Consider the following 19538-nt stretch of genomic DNA (forward strand, 5'->3'; position numbering starts at 1 on the left):
CTTAAATATGACCACAGATGACGAGTTGTTGAGGTCAATTAGGCAAGAAAAGAGCAGAACATTTGTAAATACTTTAGACTCCAGTTCACAAACAGATCACATTTTTTTTTGTCAAAAATCCTATTTTAGAGCCAGAATGCTGTTCTATGTAAGGATGAGACCAAGGTTTAACATTTTATTGATGCGTATTGTGCTTGGAGAAAGAAAACATTCCAACACCAGAACCTTGTCTCATCTGGGAAACATGGTGATACTATATCAGGGTTAGTCTTGTAGTTCAGGATAATTTCCCATCATCGATGGACCAGTATATTCTAAATTATACAGTTTAATTAATAAGGAAAATGTTCAAACATCTGGATATGATGCAGCTCACAAGCGAGTGGTCATACAAGATGATTCCAAATTCAGGCATTGTTCATCCAAAGACTGGCTAAAGATGATTAAAGTTAATATTTAGACTTTAATACAGTTGTAATGTTGCTGAATGGGACATGTCATTTACTAACAGGAGAGGCTGGCATCCGTCTGCCTCTAGAAGATCTGTATAAAACTGGGGGGTACTGGGGTTTAAGTAGCATGTCGCTGCTGTTGGGTAAAAACCTCCAATGTACAAAATTCATGATTTTTGCTTCATAAATCAGTACTATTGGCCACCCTTCATGTCTGTCTGTAGTTTTACAAATATTTAACCAAAGATATATGATGTAAAACACAATACCAAGTTTGATGACATTATGTCCAATTATTACAAAAACCATACAGTTTTATGCATTTCTTGAAAAATGACAGTTTTGGAGATAGGAGGTTTGCACCCGACACTAGCTATGTTATCCATAAAAACATGAAAACGAGTGATGACCGCTTAAAATGTACAACATTTTCATATTATTATGTATAAAACAAACAGCATAAATGTCACTAATTCTCAAAACATCACTCTGACTCAGTTTTTAGAGCAGTATAAATATGGAAGCAGGAGGAATGAGCATCATGGCTGTCAGAGCTGCAGTCAGTCAGTCAATCAATCAATCAATCCATCCATCCATCCATCCATCCATCCATCCATCCATCCATCCATCCAGTGTAATGGCTCACAATTTTGTATCTTTTTCCAACTGGACTCGTGCACCAGAAGAGTGCCAGTAACAAGCACAGAGGGTCATGCCCAAGTCTGCTTCATTTTCTGCATCTTGTTATTTTGCATGCACAGTAGGAATAAATACAAGCAGAAAGGCTGAGGCACAAGTGATTTATAGAGCTCTGACAGGCAAAGACTTGGAATGTTAATTGACACCCCATTCCCAGCGTGAGAAAAAGCAGATCCGACCAGTACATCCCAGTGAAATGCTAAGACAAGGAAGATTTCCGTTTGTGTTTTTTTCCCCTCTCCTTATTCAGATTTGTATTTTTTCTAAGCTCACAAACTCCAGTTGGCAATGTGAAGGAGAACTTGTATGCCTCTGACCTTAAATCAGACCTCATCTATGTTTCTAAGCTGTTTTCTCTTTGAATTCTTTGCCGCAAGATGACATTTTGAAAGCTCAGTTTTAGCCAGAAAACAAAAAGAATGTTGAAAATTTAGAGGTTCTTTTTTCAGACACTGATAAGTGCTTGTTTTCTTGTGTGTTTTTGGCAACGAGCTCACAACATTCCATGCTGGTGTTTAAACAATTTGTCCTCACATGAGAGCATAGACAAAACCAGTTAAAAAGGACACTGAGATGGGAAAAAACTTGCTAAAAGTGGCAATACGAAGGGTATTTTAAAAATTCTCTGACCCGTTTGTGTTTTTCTGATTTGTCTCGTTTTGGATGTGTCTCAAAATTTGTTCATTTTTCTTTCATTTCTCACATAATACACCAAACATAAATGGCTAGACAGAAAATTATCCTCAAGTCTTGATGAGAATGATCTCAAAAGTAAGTCTCACATTTCCTTCTGAGGTTTCTCTCATTTCTAAACTCAGCTAATATTTCTCTGGTGAAGAAAAGCTTCTGACCAGCCTCTCTACCATTAAGGCTCAATTGATTGAGTGCTACAGTGATTTTTTTTACTTTCTGTTCTTTCATCAACACAAACGAACTCTGGACCTCATTCATCATAACTACTGGCTTGTTGGTCACCTGTCCGCCCTGTTTGCATAAGCAGGCATCTGTAGTACTTCCATCTAACAGTGATTGAGTCGGCTATTCTTTTAAGACGCTTACTTCATGTTTCTTTCTCCAGATCTTTGCCATAAAACATTCCAGAGTTGCAAGTCTATGGATAATTCCCACCATCTTGTTGCTGATGTACTGCAGCAACTGTGAGACCTTATTTACATGGAGGTGTAATTTCACAAGGGACTCCAGTCAGATCACAGAAGCATCGCATGGACCCCGCTTACAATGGGTAAATGGGAAAATACAGTAATGTCTTTAAATTGATCAAAATGTGGAGTTGAAGGATTAGCATATCTGTTTCATAATGTGTTAGAAAAAAGAAAATACAGACAATTTATGTCTAAAAATTTTTACATCTTTACGTTGAAGGTTTTTAAATGAACAGCTGCTCAGGTGATGACTGTCAGGCTGTATTTCTTTCTGAGAAACTACGTAGGCCGACACCTTTATCACCTCGTAAAATACTCTGAAAAACCTCATTGGCTTATTTACCTTTGAGCAGTGAGCCTAAGGTCTGTTCATGGTTGTTTTGTAATAGTTTGTCTCGGCCATGTTGCCTACAGCCGCACGGGAGTGAAGCTGCAGTGATGCTGTCATTTGTTGCAAGTCATAACTTTGGTGGCTTTTGTATTGACTTCTCTGTGGCTGCTGATTTCCTGCTGTGGTGGGAAAACAGGGCTTGGACTGAGAAGTGCAGTTAACTGTTGGGAACAGGAACCAAACTAATTAATTGTTGGCGGATTTTTGTGTTTTTGTTTTTATCACACAACATAAAAGCATCCCATAAACTTTTACAAACTTTCTACAATCTTTTATCTTTTAAAAATCCTTTAAGCAAATGTTACATATGTGAATAGATTAAAACAAGATGAAACTGTTGACTTTTAAAAGGAAATCAACTTATTACAATACAATATTTTGCTGTCAATATAATTACAGCTAAATAAATAATGTGTATACACTTAATGATAAAAAAGGGGTTCTGAACTTTCCATAGATTGTTTTAGGTTTTCCAATGTTTTGATTGTCCCAGTAGTTGAATTTCCTAGAAATTTGTGTGGAAACCCATTTAGTTTTGTTTAAAATTGTTTAGTTTTTGTTTAGTCATGGAAAGTCAACTTAAAAGACTCCACTTGTTCCAAATTAAATTAAATATCTGAATAATCTAAAACCCACTTTAGAATTATACAATCACACACCTCCTAATGAGAATTTGAAGATGCGTCTTTGCAACAACTTAAGGTCCCAGAACTGCAACCAGCTGAACTGAGAAGGTGATAATAAGTAAAGTTAGTAATCGTCCCCACTTTGCTTTCTGATGCAGTGGTGTAGTGGTGGTGGTGGTTTTCTTTTCCTGTGCTGTCTCACTCATAGTACCAACTTTAAAATTCAAACAGGGCAGAACTTTCCAGCATTGCCTAAACATAACATAAACATAACACAGGAAGTAAAACACATTAATAAAATTCACAGCACAATCCCAAAAGGTTACCTTTCAGTTGAATCTGAATTTCCCATGAGCCTTTGTGGTCCAGATATGCTGAGTTTTGAAAGTAGCCCCGCCTCCTCTATCAGAAACATAACATGTTCAGTTATCTTTGTTGTTGCAAAGATGCATCTAGAAATTATCGTGAGATGTATGACAAAGTTCAGTGAAAGAGCTAAACAATTTGTGCAAATCACATTTAAGAGCGTTAGTTCACACAACTATAAAGAAATTATCAAGAAAATTAGATAAGTGAACTAATCGGTTTGAATAAAGTCTAATGGTTGCCCATGTTGATACAACTTGACATGTTTAGTTTCAGTATTTGTAAAAACTAAAGTGATTTAAGGCAACGGGTTTCATGAAAATTTCTAATAAACTCAACTAATCTGGGATTAGCGTGTACTTTAAATAGAAAAATATACTTACAATCAGCTGATTTCTGGTCTGTGTATCCACTTTAACAATGTCTGCAGATTTGCAAATTGGAAAAACACAAAAAATAAACTATATACATCTCCAACAAGTTTGCTCATTCTTCTCTGACCTCTGACATCAACAAGGCATTTTCATTCAGTTTGCTGACTCATGATTTTTTTTTACAAATATAGTATAAAATTGTATAAAAATAGTTCTAGTGTATTTCTAGATTTTCCTATAATTTAACATATATCCATATCTTCAATAATTGTTTTAAAAGGAAGAAACCTTTTATTTATTTGACATTTTAGTTTTGTTAAACATCAATCACCTTGTTATGCATGTATTGTTTTTTTTTACATGATCCTGGTATTCAGAATCGCACGTTTCTAATGTCAATTTCCTGCTTTTTAAGTGAAACCTCAGTTGTCTTTGATATATATATATATATATATATATATATACACTACCGTTCAAAAGTTTGGGGTCACTTCCGTATTGAATCCCCCCCAAACTTTTGAACGGTAGTGTATATATATATATATATATATATATATATGTATGTATGTGTGTGTGTGTAATCAAGATCTTTAACAGTACCATAAGACAAGTGTTTTTGTTTTTTCAATCATCCATCCGGTCATGATTTAATCATATAAGAAATACTTATAATGATTCAACCTGTTGTAAAGTTGTTCAACTGTACTTGTCACAGAGGCCAACAAAGTGGTGTAAATCAAACTCAGCCAGTACAGAGTACATCTGCCAACTGATCACATCATAACATTATATTGTTTTGGTGGTCCTTCTTATGCTTGCGCTCAGGCTGAAGTCCACAGAAGAAAACCTTCAGGCTATTTCTAAGTCTAGATTTAAAACTTTTCATGACACCTGAACTCCAGAAAGATTTGCCTCATCTTTTAAATCACCTCTCAAAATCCAATTTTATTGCTCAGCCTAGGAGCAATTTTGATGTTATGGAACAAATACTTTTAAAAATTGAATTCTGCAGCGTTCTTGTTATAAAATTTGCAAGAATACCACTTAATCAGATATCTCAGACATTCTCTTTCTCAGCAGGGACACTAAAATATACTGTGCTCTAAAGTGAGACACTAATGTGGTGGAAAAAAAAAACATACTGAAACAACCTCTCACACAAAGTAACCGGGGCTGATTTCCATGTTAACATGATAAGGTGCAGTAAGAGAAAATATGAGCTTTGTTTATTGATTTATCATTACTGTTTGCATATTTATAAAATAAATTATGAGGGGAATGTTTGGGACATAAACATTAACTGGAGCCTCAGTTTAGATGAGATGTAATGTGAACATGAGCTAGAACAATCCTGGAATGTGTTAGATAAGATGCTGTTTTAGTGTTTTAGTGAGCCCTTCAGAGCGTCACAGCCAAGGAGAGCAAGAAGCAAAGGTTATGTAGATATATACACAAAGGCTCTGTTGAGTAATTTAGAAAACATTAACAAGGTTCTCACTGTAAATTTCCTTTTAGTTATGAATTGTAAACATTTCCCAATGTTCTTTAAACCTCGCTTAATCTTGTAACTTTGTAAATAAGTTGTCAGACAAACAAACAGAGCAATAGCTGATTTATGATATGTCTCTGTGTAAAGTGAGAAATGCCTCTCCAGGCTGAATAGGAAAGGTCCATGCCTGGCAAACACCAATGAAAGAAACGCAAAGATGTGATCCTTCTACTTTACAATGTACAACAGGTAGAAATAGATCAAGTGACTGATGGGGTCACAGTACACATTAGGTGTGAACTGGGAGAACTGGAGTTATGTGGCCTCACCCTAGTGACTCAACCCTCATATGACATCATTACATTGTGGCCCACATGCAATCTGATATATGTAATTTAATGCATGACTCTTTACCTATATATATCTCACTTTATCCTTTTTAAAGACATGCTATTGCAGTTACCACTCTGGAAAGACTATTGTCACACGTATCTTTCTGCAGATGAATGCCACCTAATTTCATCACGGATTGTAAGGAAATGGGATTTTCACAGTTTAAATGTATGCTAAATAACAACTCACCTGTATTGATTATTAAAGCTAAATTATTGTGCTGTATTTGTTGTGTGTGACTAGGAGTCAAGTTTTCCAAAGTAGCTTAATTTCTCCTCTGGATTCTAAGATTCTCACTCTACTATCGAAATGATAGGTTACTACTGATAAGTTTTACAAATTTTCTTAAATCTCCCTTTAACTCTGGCAACAGTCCAGTGTTTAAAAACTTGCTTGACAAAAATGCTGATTATATCTCTTTCCTCATAAAACATTTAGCAAAGCCAGTTATTAAAAATGCTATTGCTATACAGTTGTTTACTTCCTCTGTTTGTACATCATTTAGCATTTTTGTGCGCTGTCGGCACCGACTGTCAATCAGTGGAATATCATAAAGCTGGGGGCACTTGCATAAAACATCCAAAAGGCCTCTTTTTACTTGGTGTGTGGATTAATTTGGCACACTCCCGGAGTGATTTATTATCAAAAGCTGTGCAATGTTTTAATCTGTAAGATCTTCTTCTGCTTCTTCAGCCTCAGCTGGTATTTATGAGTCAGACAGCATTTGAATAAATATCTCAAAACACAGCTAATCATGTACAGATGTTCAAGTCTGGAAATTACTTCAATAAATAAAACAAGTGCAAGAAGAAAAACTATTTATTGTTAAAGATGCTACTTGTACCAAAAAAATGAACTGCAAAGACTTTTCCTTCAATGTGTCTGTTTCAGGGTTTTATGTTCACCTGCTCCTTTAATAACTTTAAAATCAAAAAGAAGGGCATGTGTAGAGGAAGCATGAAATACGTTAAATCGACATGTTTGCCACTACATTTAAATGAGCAGTAGTTAAACATAGTGCTAAGGTCCATTTATTTAAGTTGGACTGTTTGTGTGTCTGTCTTGGTCCGAAGTGGCAGAGTTTGAGTCGTGATCTGGCTCCAGGGAGATGTTGAGTTGATTTACGGTTCTTTCACTTTTCAAGGAAAATAAAAGACAGGCTTGCATTTTGCTGTCCTTTTTTCACCATCCATCTATTCTGAATTTAACCACTCTCCGCCTCCAGAAGCCAATCTGTCAGCCGATATGAATGTGTGTGGGAGACATGAGATTGAGCCTCGGGTGGCAAAACTGGACTTAGGTCCCTTGAAAGTGGGTGTAGGTTTGAAAACTTTGTATGCAGTGTCCTTAAATAGGTTTCCAGCTGTGAGGTTTGTAAGCACAAAGAGCTATTATGCCAGTCAGGTTGTGTTGATTGTTTGTCTGCTTAGTGCTGAGCACGCTCCCAGTGAAAATGAAGGGGTTGGAATTTTTTGAAACTGGAAACTACAAAAGTGTAATTAAGCAACAGATAAAGCACAAAGAAGGCCATTTATTTGTAAGGATTCCTCAGAAGCATTATTTTCCATTGTGCATCTGTGTTTGTTGGATGGCTAATTGCTTTCTTACTGTTTTGCTGGTCCGAGAATCTCCTCTGCTGTGCTTCCAGCACTCTAACAAGCTTTGAGCTGTTTACAAGAATATCACTATTGCCCTCAAACCTCAACCATGTTATGATTTATGGAAAGCTGTGGTCTCACCAAAGATTTGGGCAATTACCAAAGTCTAGTAACGCATTGATTTATGTCTCAGTGAGGGACTTGAGAGCCTTTAAAGTTGTGTAACTGGAACGTTGCGCCTCTGACATTACTGATATTTAGCCATTTTGCATACTTAGGGAGATGGTTAAAGTTGGACCTCTTCCGCAGGCTGGGTTTATTTTCCCCCTGTGACATTTCTTTTGAATTTCTGCCTTAAGCATAAGTGTTTGAAGATCAGTGAGTTTCTCATTTGTTTAAAGAATCTTGTATCATTTCATCCCACACTTCTCAGGCTGATTAGTGCTAATTTGTGACTTGAAGTGTAGCTAGAGAAAGAGGTAGTGTATAGTGGAAATTCCAATTCACAATGGAAATAGTAAGGAGGTCATTCACTAAAAAAAGAGAACATTTTAGCAGTTGCTAGGAATCTTTGGTACCAAAAAAACTGGCACCAGACAGTTGAAAAGCTTAAATGTCAACACATGGAGGATGAAGTCATCAAAGTGCTCATGGCACTCTTAGATTAACAGTCCTGCCAGCCTCTGATGTGTAACACCAGAGACACCAAAGGGACAAGAAAGGTTAAAGATATAATTTCTAAATATGTACACACTGCTTTCTCTGGACAGAAGAGAGCTGATCATACCTGACACCAGATTTACATCTGGGCCAATCAAGCAGCCACCACCGTGACCAAAAACTGAAGTCAGAGCAGAGCTGCCCGAAGGTGCGGTACCACTAATGGTTAGCAGATGCCACTTCTTGAATGTATTTCACTGTTGCAATCGGCAGTTCTTTAACCATCCCCAATTCTTCAAGAAACATAAAAACATAAATGTTTTACTACTGAAGTAAGACTTGAAAAGTCTTTGTAACTGCCCTACTGTTTATCTTAGTTGTCAGTTGCTCAGGGCTGCAGCTTCCACCGAGAAATCTGTGCATTACCAATCACACAGTACAAACAAAACTCAAACTGTGGCCGTGGATTACCCTGACAGAGTATTCAGTCGTTGGAAAGATGACATCCTACTCTTGAATGTTCTTATCACCATAGATCTGTATCCATTTAACTCTTTTGTATTTCTGTGTGGGATGAAATCTCAGATGTATATCTGCAGCAGATAAAACCAAAACTTTCTGTGTGGCTGCACACTGTAAGGGTACATGATAAGAATTGGACATTTACAGCAGAAATACCAACAACTTTAGAGATGAGGGGGCATGGTGGCACGCTGGCTAGCATTGTCACAACAAAGTAGTTTAATTATGCACTTAAGTGTTTGCAATCATTTAAACATAAATAAAATGTATTTCAAATTTGGTATTTAACACACCTTTTTGGTGACACACACACTCAGTTTCACCGTGTTGTGATGTAATCAACTTCCTCAAGAAGTGTAGGCCATAAAATTATAAAACTGTTTTTTATTTAATAACTCTATAAACTATACTAAACTTTATTTTCTATGCAACTGAATCTGGTGAAAGTATATTTCTTGTACGCTCTTTTCTTCATATTCCACATGTCCCAGCAGTAATTTCCCACCCTGTTAGAATGTGTTTAGAATGAGCTCTGGCTGCGGCCTTCCTCTGCCGCCCTCTGGGTGGGGTCGAAGTGGTCTTCATGGTGGGGTGGCTGGGGTTCGTAATCCGGGATTGCTGCTGATTGCCCGGGTCTTTAAGCTGCCCTAGTCTGCCCCTAGCCTTTGTAGGGGTGTGGTTGTATTTGCATGATCACACTCATCTCTGATCACTGCACTTGTCCAGTGGATTTATACACTAAGGACTACTTGGGTTTAGGATTTGTGTGTGTGTATGTGTGTGTGTGTGTGTGTGTGTGTGTGTTTCTGGTACTTTGGTTGTTGTTGTGATGCATGTTTTTTTTTGTTGTTGTTTTTGTTGTTTTTAAATTATTATTATTTTGTTGTTGTCTTAGTTATTTTTTTTAGAAACTCCTGGTGAGTGTCAGCTTTGTTTTCCTGTAAAAGCCATAAGAAATTCTCTGTTTCTGTATAGGTGAAGCAGTTGGATTGAAGGGTTGTTGCCTTCTATCTGTTGTATTTTTGTCTCCTCTTTTCCTTTTTACTTTCCTTTTTTACTTCACTTTAGTATTCTCCTATTTTTCTGTCCCCTTAGGTCAGGTCCAGCAAGATTATATAAATTCCATAATAAAAAAATAGAAACAAGATTTAAATACATAAATCAGATTATCAAGAGGAGCCTTATACCCATAAAACTCCGCTTGGCAAAGCATATTTGTTTGGCACAACACATCTACAGCTAGATTAGCTAGAAAAGCCGTTGGGTCTATGAACCTAACTAGTGAATGATAGTGGTAAACACTAATGGCTAATCCTTGAGCAGCTCTGAACTACATGTGCCTATAAGGACTATTAGTGTATCAGTTAGTGTAAATCTGTTTTCTAACATGCACAAGTGAAATATGCAGCCTTTACCTGAATATAGTATCTTTCACAGATAACTGGCAATGTCTCCCTTTGCTTGACAGATCCCCTCAGCAACATTGTGTGGGGTGGTGCTCCAAATAGGACAAATGTGGACCAATAAAATGTTTAGTCATTAAAGTGCTCATTTTCTGTTTCTGTTCCTCACCACACAGCCTTTTCAGCCTCACAGGTGTGGAAACATACTCGCTGTGGTATTCAGTGATTGTTGAAAGAGTTTAACAAGCAAGAACAGGTTCCTTGTGCAGCAGTCTTGACAGACAAGCATTGAAATGAGCCATCAATGCACAAACAGCTGCCAAATATATTGCTCTGCTGCACCACCTCCACCACAATCACCAGTATCAGCAGCTCCATCGGCACTGGTGCATACTGGCTCTCTAATATGGCAGAGAAAAAAGTTGGTACAGGAATGCATCTGCATTAATGCATGCAGGCAAGTGTGCTCACTGTTCATTCCCACACTTGAATCCATAGATGTGACAGCTGCAGGCAACCTGTCTAAACACCGCAATGCAACAGCCACTTCTGACAACACTGCAGGCGAAAGTGAGCGTGTGTGTTTATAGTCATTTGCCATCTGGAGGATCATTTTAGTTGTGTTCGTGGTGGCAAAAGGTTAAAAGACTGGACGTTTCATACTGTTCTGACAAAGACAACAGTTTCACTGCTCTACTGGAGTTTGTCTGGAAACAAGGATGTTAACTGATGTAATCTCTTATGTTGTCATTTTTGATATGCCCACACACATACATGCCTCACCATGCAGCATCGCCCTGTTTTCAATCCCTTCATTGTCTGGACAATTTTATCATCTCTTGGCACGCTAACACGGATAATGTGGCAGCTTATGAGTACACTTTTGGTACTTACTTGCAAATATTTTGACCTCATTTTCACAAGTTTGTTCAAATTTTTGTGATAAAAATAAAAGTCAAGCAAAATCACATGTGTTTAAAGTTAATGAGAGGAGTGGAAACTGAAGCAGTGCTTGCACAGTAAGGTGCAAGGTGTGACCTAAACCAGGAAACTCTCCCACAAATGTTGCCTCTGGTACTTGTACCAAATGCACATTGATACTAATCAGAAGTGTTGAAGGAAGCATTTGTAATTTTTAAAAGTGTTTTCAAAGCCCCTCAATAACTGTCCTGCCAGGGTTAGAACAACAAAGTATTAAAGATTTACAGGAAAAGTAGGAGCACAATTCTGAAAACATGTTTCTCCCGGTGTTTTGTGTGCCTGGTAAGGCCATTTAGTATATTGTTCCATTATAAATCTAATAATACGGTATTGATCTGTTGTTTGGTCAAGATGCAGAAAGCTTCTGCAGCAGTTTTAATACAGCAGCACCTAAAAGTTGGCATTGTGGTGAGTCATAACTGTGCATCAGTTATACTGAGGACTTTTTCCTCAAATTTCTTGACTGCATAGCTTCACTTTTAAATTATGTATTTAATTATTGCTTTCACGTATCATCTCATAGTTCTGACAGTCTGGGATTTACACTGTATCATCATGATGTAATGGGTGAAACTAGTTCCCTCTCTGTCAAAAACAAAAGTAAAAGGAATAGAGGCAGACCTGATTTATCCCTCTGATTTGCCCTATTATATGTTTTTGGTGAATCTGATTAATTTAATATCATTGTTGAGAAATTTATACATGAATTAAAACAAACAAATAAACCTGACTTCACTTATAATAGTATTGTCTTTCAGCATGGGGAATGGAAGCAAAACAGTGAAGATGTCGGCATGCTGAGACATATTCTGTTGTGCTAAGAAAAACTGCAAAGTTGTCGGGATTTTTTTTCTGTTAATATGTTAAAACGTCTTCACATAATAGTAATTTGATCCATTATTATCCAACTGTGACCCTTTAAAGCTGCTGCATTGAACTTTGACAGATTTTTGCACTTTGGTGCCACTGAGCAAAAGCTAACTCAGCATCCATCTTGCATCTTGTCTCTTCTCAGAGCTCTCTGCAGTCAGTAAAAGCCAATCTGAGGTTGACTCTTGTCTTATCCCTTTCTCTGTCACTTTCTCTGTTTTCTTTGCTTTTTCTGATAATGTCCTCTTGGGTTTCTTTGCTAAGTCAGTCATGGTGCATGTCCAAAATGGCCAATGTGTTGATATCCATTTGCTGGTGTGTGACGTTGTGCCGTAAAGCAAAACACAGAGCCAGATGACGCTCAGGGCAGGTTCAGTTCAGTTTCTCAGCCCTGGGACACTGCACAGCAATGATGGGCACAATGGATGTTAGTGTGCCATCAAAACAAAGCACAACACTGAGTTTTAGGGTTGGAAACTTGTAGTGTTACTTTAAATTCACAGTTCTTAAAATGTTGTGGTGATGTGCAGATTTGTGCATTAAATAAATTAAGAAGTTAAGAAGTGTCCAAGTACTGCACATGAACCACTAAACTGTATAATGCAGTACCTTCCAGTAGGATTATTTAAATTAATTTAATCTTATATAGAAATTTCTGTTAAAATATCTGTTATTATGTAAAATTCAAAACAAGTTCTTACAACTACATCATTACCTCAAACAGATGGATTGCAATTAAACTAAATTTATCACGCCTTTATTGAGATTCAGACCTTTGATTTTCTAATTCCGTAAATGCTTTTTTTAATGATAGTCACACCTGCTGAGCAGGGCGAATACCAGTGTTGTCTGGAGAGATGCTCAGACATTTTTTAGCTGCTCTTTGACAGGATTGTGTTGATTTACCTTTCTCTTTCATAAGTGTTCTTAGCCAAGATCATGATTTACATCTTTTCTTCTTTGAGTGTTTTTGCCTGTGAGCTTTTGGTTCTTATGATCCTGGAAATTTCCTTTCACTGTAGGATTTTTCACCTCTTTCAATTATTTTCCCTAAAGCAGACATGCATAGAGACATGGACCAAAGATCTTAAACTAGGAACTAAAGTTTTAGTGTTTTGTGACAGTTTGAAGAGTTAGTTCAACTAATAATCTCAATTTTGCTTAATTGTCTACAGATTATTTGCTTTTGTTGCATCGAGTTTGTACTTTGGGCCCCATATTTCAATATAGCCCTTCATTATTATGCATTAATTGTATTAAGAGTAACTTCTGTACTTGTCAGTTTAATAAAATAATTGAATAATCGATGCAGTGTTACTCAGAAGTACACAATGCTATCATTTTCAAAACTGCATTTTTGAACAGGGTTGTTAATCTTAATAAATTGTATAAAATAATATAAAATACAACTAAACACACACAGTCTTCTCTGAGTGTTGAAAACAGTTACAAACACACACAAACACACAGCTGTCCTAACACTTTCATTGGCATAACGACCCTTCATAGTTAGACATGCCACACATGCCGACCTCAGCAAACCATAAACCAGAGCGGGGGGGGTGGGATCCAACCACCAGGACAGGTGCAACTGCCATGACATCACTGTCTGTTTGGGGCCGGTGAAAAGCTCCCTCATGGCCAGAACCAAGACGTGATGACAGAAAAAACTGAGGTAATGAAGATGTAATAATAGAAAATATGACAAACTGTAGTCTCTTTGTTTCAGAGACTTCACTGCAACATATTAAACAAAACAGAGATTTGAGCAGAGGAGCATTCAAGGAATGGAGGAAGTGACATCAACAGAAACTTGGTTTCATTTTCAGACGGAGTTTTTAATCTGCAGCCAAGGAGAAGCCTGAGACTCTCTGTGGGCTCTTTTGGGTAGGGTTTACCCACTGGTGCTTTACATGAGCTCAGCAAAAGTAAATCCCAGGTTGTGTGAACATAAATAAATATTTTATTATGTTAGAGTCTTGGCAGAGTTGACAGTTCTCTGTTTGCTTTCAGAGCGAGCTGTGTGGCTCAGGCATTTTACCAGCTGTGATCAACAGTGAAGCATGAAAGCTGGGCACTGTGTTGCAAGTCACCTGTTACTAATTGCAACTGGCAGGGAGGAGGGGAACAGAAACTAAAAATGTTTATCTTGCCGTTGATCTTTAAACTTACCTACCGCAGCTTTAACATCTGACGCACCTTTTAAAGACAAGTTCATACTTAGTCAGCCTGAGACAAGTAATTTTCAATTTGGACAGATCCAGGTGAGAGTAAATGAGCTCCCACTAACTTTCATGTGCTGGGCTGTCAGTGGAAGTCTGTGTAAATGCTGGCAGCTATGAACAAGGTGGACTGGTAGCTGTGTGTGACTGGGAATGCTGGTGTTGTACAGAGGCCTGAAACAAAGCTCTCAGTGTAGCAGGCAAAGTAAAAGAGCTTAGTTTCTTTAGCAGGATGTTTGCTTGATTAGAGATTTGAGAACATCCTGGGGGCATTTAGCATCTGACCTGAGAGCAGTAGCATCCTTCAGGAGGAGCTGAGACATGGCAATTAAAGCAAGGATGGATGAGCGGCCAAGAGGCTGCATGTTTGTGGGGACTAAAATAAAACCCTGAGCAGAGAAAAGAGGAAATGTGAAATGAAATGTCACAGAAATAAACGAATCTCTGTGGTGCATTTAAAACAGGACTTTGCTGTAGCGACTCCAACACTGACACAGCTGTCTGCTGTCAAACATTTTCCATCTATCAACACAGAGGATGCTACTCTTTCCAATGGCTTTCAACGTTTTATTTCTCCCTAATGTGTATTCCCTTCATTTGTGTGCATTTTATAACAATCTTTGTATCAGTGCTAATACTTGGTAATGTTATTATTGCCAATATCATTAACTTCAGCTTGTGTACAGCACTTTGATTTTAACAATGTCACATCGGAATAAAAACAGACAAGATTTAGCAATTTATAATTTACATTTTTTAATGAATGTATAAGTACGCATTGTAATGCAAACTGATCACATTTTATTATTTTATTATATTATTTAATCATTTATTATCTCTTTGTCTATTGGGACAGAATAACAATTATATAAACAGTAACTTCTTCAACAAAGACCAAACTGGTAAATCTGGTAATCACAATTAATTACTGTGTTAGTACTGTGACTCTTTGTTGCCATGCCGCTGGTGACATACAGTACTTTAACACAGCCTAAAACAGTATTCACAAAGAACACATTCATCAGACGGAGATACTTAAAAAAACAATTAGTCATAAGATCAGACACATGATTAGTCAGCAATTATGTAATTCATTCATTCATTCATTGCTGTACATGCAGCCTTACTGACTGAATGCAAGTTGGAAAGACAAGGGAATGAGTTGTTCCAGAACAAAAAATAAACAAAAAAGAAAACAACACACAAATCATATAACACTGAAAAGGTGTTTGACCATGCTTGTTCCTCTGTGTGCAACATATGTATAGTAGTAAAAACATGAAAGGCTAACGACAATAACAATATTAGTAATCATTCATATTAATAATAACAACAATAAAAATAGTAACAATTGCAGTAATAGTGACCACAATAAAAAAAATCATAAAATAATTAAAGTTTTTTTAGTTATTAGAGGAAAATATTAACCAATATTACATGACGGTTTGTCTCAGGGGGAAACTAGTGTCAGGTGTTTTCAGTCAATAAGGTAATCTGATAAAGAACAAAATCTATCATCTTCTGATCATCACAATATGTGTGTGGGACGTGTATCGTGGCACAAACTGAGGTTTCTGGATCTCAAGCAGAGTATTTGATTTGATTAATTACACCAGGAGTGTTAAAATTTATTCTAAGTACAAAGTGTGTGATAGTCCTCTGTATCACAACAGGACTCACTCTGCAGCTAAAGGCCCTCTCACAACGTTAATGTCCACATTTCCACCTTCAGGAAAAGAACAGTGATATGCATGACAGGGCAGCAAGGAGAACACTGCTGTTACCCAGAAACAACACTGCTGCCTGTCTGCAGTTTGTTAAAGAGGCGGAGAAGCCAGAAGGAACCTGGAAAAAGCTGCTGTTTTGTGGATGGGTAAGAATAAGAGAAAACATTAGTTCTAACACAGAGGAACATTATGTAATTTAAAAATACTGCTTCCCAGCATAGTAATGTACAATGCTCTGATAGTATTATTGTTGTTTTACTGCATCTAGGCTAGAACTGGTCATTATCATTAATGGAAAAATGACTTCTGATAAATATCAACAAGTTTTGAATGAAAATGTCGGGACATCTGTCAGTGAGCTGAATCTTGAGAACTTTTCTGCAGTGAACCAACAAATTACCAACTTGTGGTCAGTAAATAATGTTTAAAGAAGAGTCAAGTTACATTTTTTATATGCCCAAGTCAAAGTCTTTATCCAACAGTTAAAGATTTATTGTTTTTTGGTCCTTTAAGAAGGAAAGGAAAACAGGTCGAGAGATGGGGTTGATATGCAGCAAAGAACCGGAGACCAGGATTTATATTCGTACCTTCTTCTATTTGAGTCTTTGGGGCCTCTAGAAGCTGTGTTACATGGAAGAATTTCCTGCAAGAGGGTGTGCAGGACTGATCAGCAGTTACTGGAAACATTCAGCTGCACAAGAGGAATCATATCAGATAATGAAGGTAACACACATTTGAAAGTCACAGATATGCAAAAGGCATCCACATTGCTCAAATAATGGTCAAGTATGAACTTGTTGAATCTTATTCACTTTCAGCTTTTATATCAAAAGAAAGAAAATAGTAAAACTTCAATAAACCTTATAAAACTTTATATTATATTATTATATTTTAAGTTTGTGTGATTGTGCCCCATTTTTTGACAAGCAGTATTAAAAGAAAGGAGCCAGTCATTATCATATGCATGGATAAGCTCTGTTCCCATTCTCACACTTCTGTATATTCCTTTACTTATTTCCTCCCACTCTCAACCTCATTTGATATCAGTGAGCCCAGTATAGGGTCATCTGGAACCGAGTCAACAGGTGGCTTTCAAAGGAGGCTCTCAGCAGCCCAGGGGCCCCTTGTTAGAGAATAGAGGACCCCCACCACCACCAACACCCAGGAATTTACCCCTTCTAAGCACTGTCTTCTTTTGCTCTTCGCTCTGCTCTTCCTTAAATGTCCAGAGTGGCTTTTAGGTTGGTAGTCACTTGATATGAAAGGAGGAGAGGAAGGAGGTGCCCTAAGGAGCAGGTCATTCTACTTGGGTGAGCAAATGTGAACATCTGCCGCTCCAGTTTGACCCATGTCTCCTATAAAAAAAACACTGGAGGCGTCGTCTGAGAATATGAGCATGTTCCAGCTCAGGGCATCGGAATGCTGAGATAATGTTATGATAAGAAGTTGAATGAATGGTACCGTGTAACTGTTCTGCCTTTTTCCACAACAGGCTCGATCAGTACTTTCCAAGGACAATCAGCTCTGATGGGGAGGAGAAGGGGGAGAGGAAGGAAGAGGATGATGAGGAGGTTTTGTAAAATAGTTGTTAGGTTGGGTCATGACTTGATTCAATGGTTGGGTAGACTTTGAAATCAGGGAGATGTTCCTCTAAGTAAGTTTTTCATTTTGAATAAGGAAATAGGGATGAGCTTGTCTTAATTATGCTTTTAGAAGGCACAAGTTAGAGCTTAATCTGACATCTGTGATAAAAGCTAATGGCTATCTATGTATGCTTATGTAATAGTTGTCTGCATGAAGAGTAAACTGGAGTCAAGCCCTATTATCCACAAGTTATTTTTCTTAGGCATGATTTTCTCTCACAAATTTTAAATCACATACCTTATACCACAGAAACAATGAGCTTGCTGGGAAAGGATAATGGTAAAAATATTAACTAATGCTCCAAACTAATTCCATATTTATGTTTAATTTTTTCTGACAAGTAATGCCTTTCTCTCTGGTTAGCCTCACTAATTAATGGTTTTCTAATGGCTATACAGTTGTTCAGTCCCAATCCCTTGAACTCCCTTCACATTTTGTGTGGAAATGCTCTTACTTTCATTATTAAACATAGATCTGAGTTCTACTGTTGTTTTTCTTTAAATTGATTTAGCCAAACATTTAAACGATCACCAATTCTTGTGGCGACTTTTTAAAATTTCTTTTTGGCCAGCCAGTGTACATGACCTCAAATTCCCAAAAAGGACACAAACAGGAGTCCAGTTTCCATTTTGGTTTTGGATTTAGGAAATATGATAAAGAAAATGTGAATGGAAAAGGCTGAAAACAAAGAAAACTTCCAGCAAATTAAAAAAAGAAGCTTGCTCAAGCTGTCAAAGACTTGATACACTTTAGAGGGAATGGAAATTACTTTGCAAGTCGAATGTGAACAGACAAAAATGGCCATGATGCAACCCACCACCACTTTCTGGTTTGAGTTGACTGTGTTTCTATAGTTTTGATACTGATGAAAGTATATATATATCCCTATATATCTCTGTACATATATATATATATATATATATATATATATATATATATATATATATATATATATATATATATATGTATATGTGTATATATATATATAATTAGATGTAAGGACTGGGAACTAGATATTTATTGCTTTTACTGCTTTTATTTTATTTTAATTGTTATTTTAGCTAAAACTGTTTCTTGTAAGACTACAAGCTTAAGAATTAAAGTTACTAACAAAACATATACAATTGTGAAAATAATAGTAAAACAGAGATTAAGGTCACCATCAGCTGTCTGTGAATGTTTCCTATCAGCACTGGCCTCTTTAGCTGTTTCAAATACAAATGACCACACTGGAGCCAACCACACATAGATGGTTTACATTACCACTCAACACGTAGCTCTACACATGCCCCTGGGCTTCCCAGCTTCTCACCTCAATACACACACACACACAAAGGCCACATTACCACAAAGATTTGTTCATTACCACACACACAAGTCTGTATGTATAATATATACAATATACAGATGTCTGCCTCGTATGTTGATTTGTGAAAATCCAGCTTCCATGTGCTTAGCTTCTACAGTGTCTATAGATATTAAAGCCTAGGGTTGCAGGCTGTCAAGAATGAAGGCTCCTTGAGTTTAATTCAAAGTGATCTTTATCTTTTGTTAAATTGTAAATGATCCGTGCTGAATGTAGCTTCCGGGTAATTTGCAATTCATCTGTACAAACAGCTTCATGTACCTTGACCGTGCTTCCTAATTCCATTCTCAACATCTCCCTTATCAAGTAGCAGTAAATCTCTGACAAGGCACAAGGAGCTACTTTTTCTCATGCCAGGTCCTAAACAAAGTGGGAACAAAAGGATCAGGTGCTGGTCATGGTGATGAAGATGAGGTAGGTTAGGTTATATATATATATATATATATATATATATATATATATGTGGCCAGGCTATATAACTAATCAGACTAACAGATGAGCCAATGTTCTGCTCTTCCATATGCTGGCCTGGGCCACACTTGTTCCTCTGTGTGTGCGTGTGTGTGCGTGTGTGTGTGTGTGTGTGGAAACA

The sequence above is a fragment of the Melanotaenia boesemani genome, chromosome 13 (assembly GCF_017639745.1).
Source record: "Melanotaenia boesemani isolate fMelBoe1 chromosome 13, fMelBoe1.pri, whole genome shotgun sequence".
In the NCBI taxonomy this organism is placed as follows: Eukaryota; Metazoa; Chordata; class Actinopteri; order Atheriniformes; family Melanotaeniidae; genus Melanotaenia; species Melanotaenia boesemani.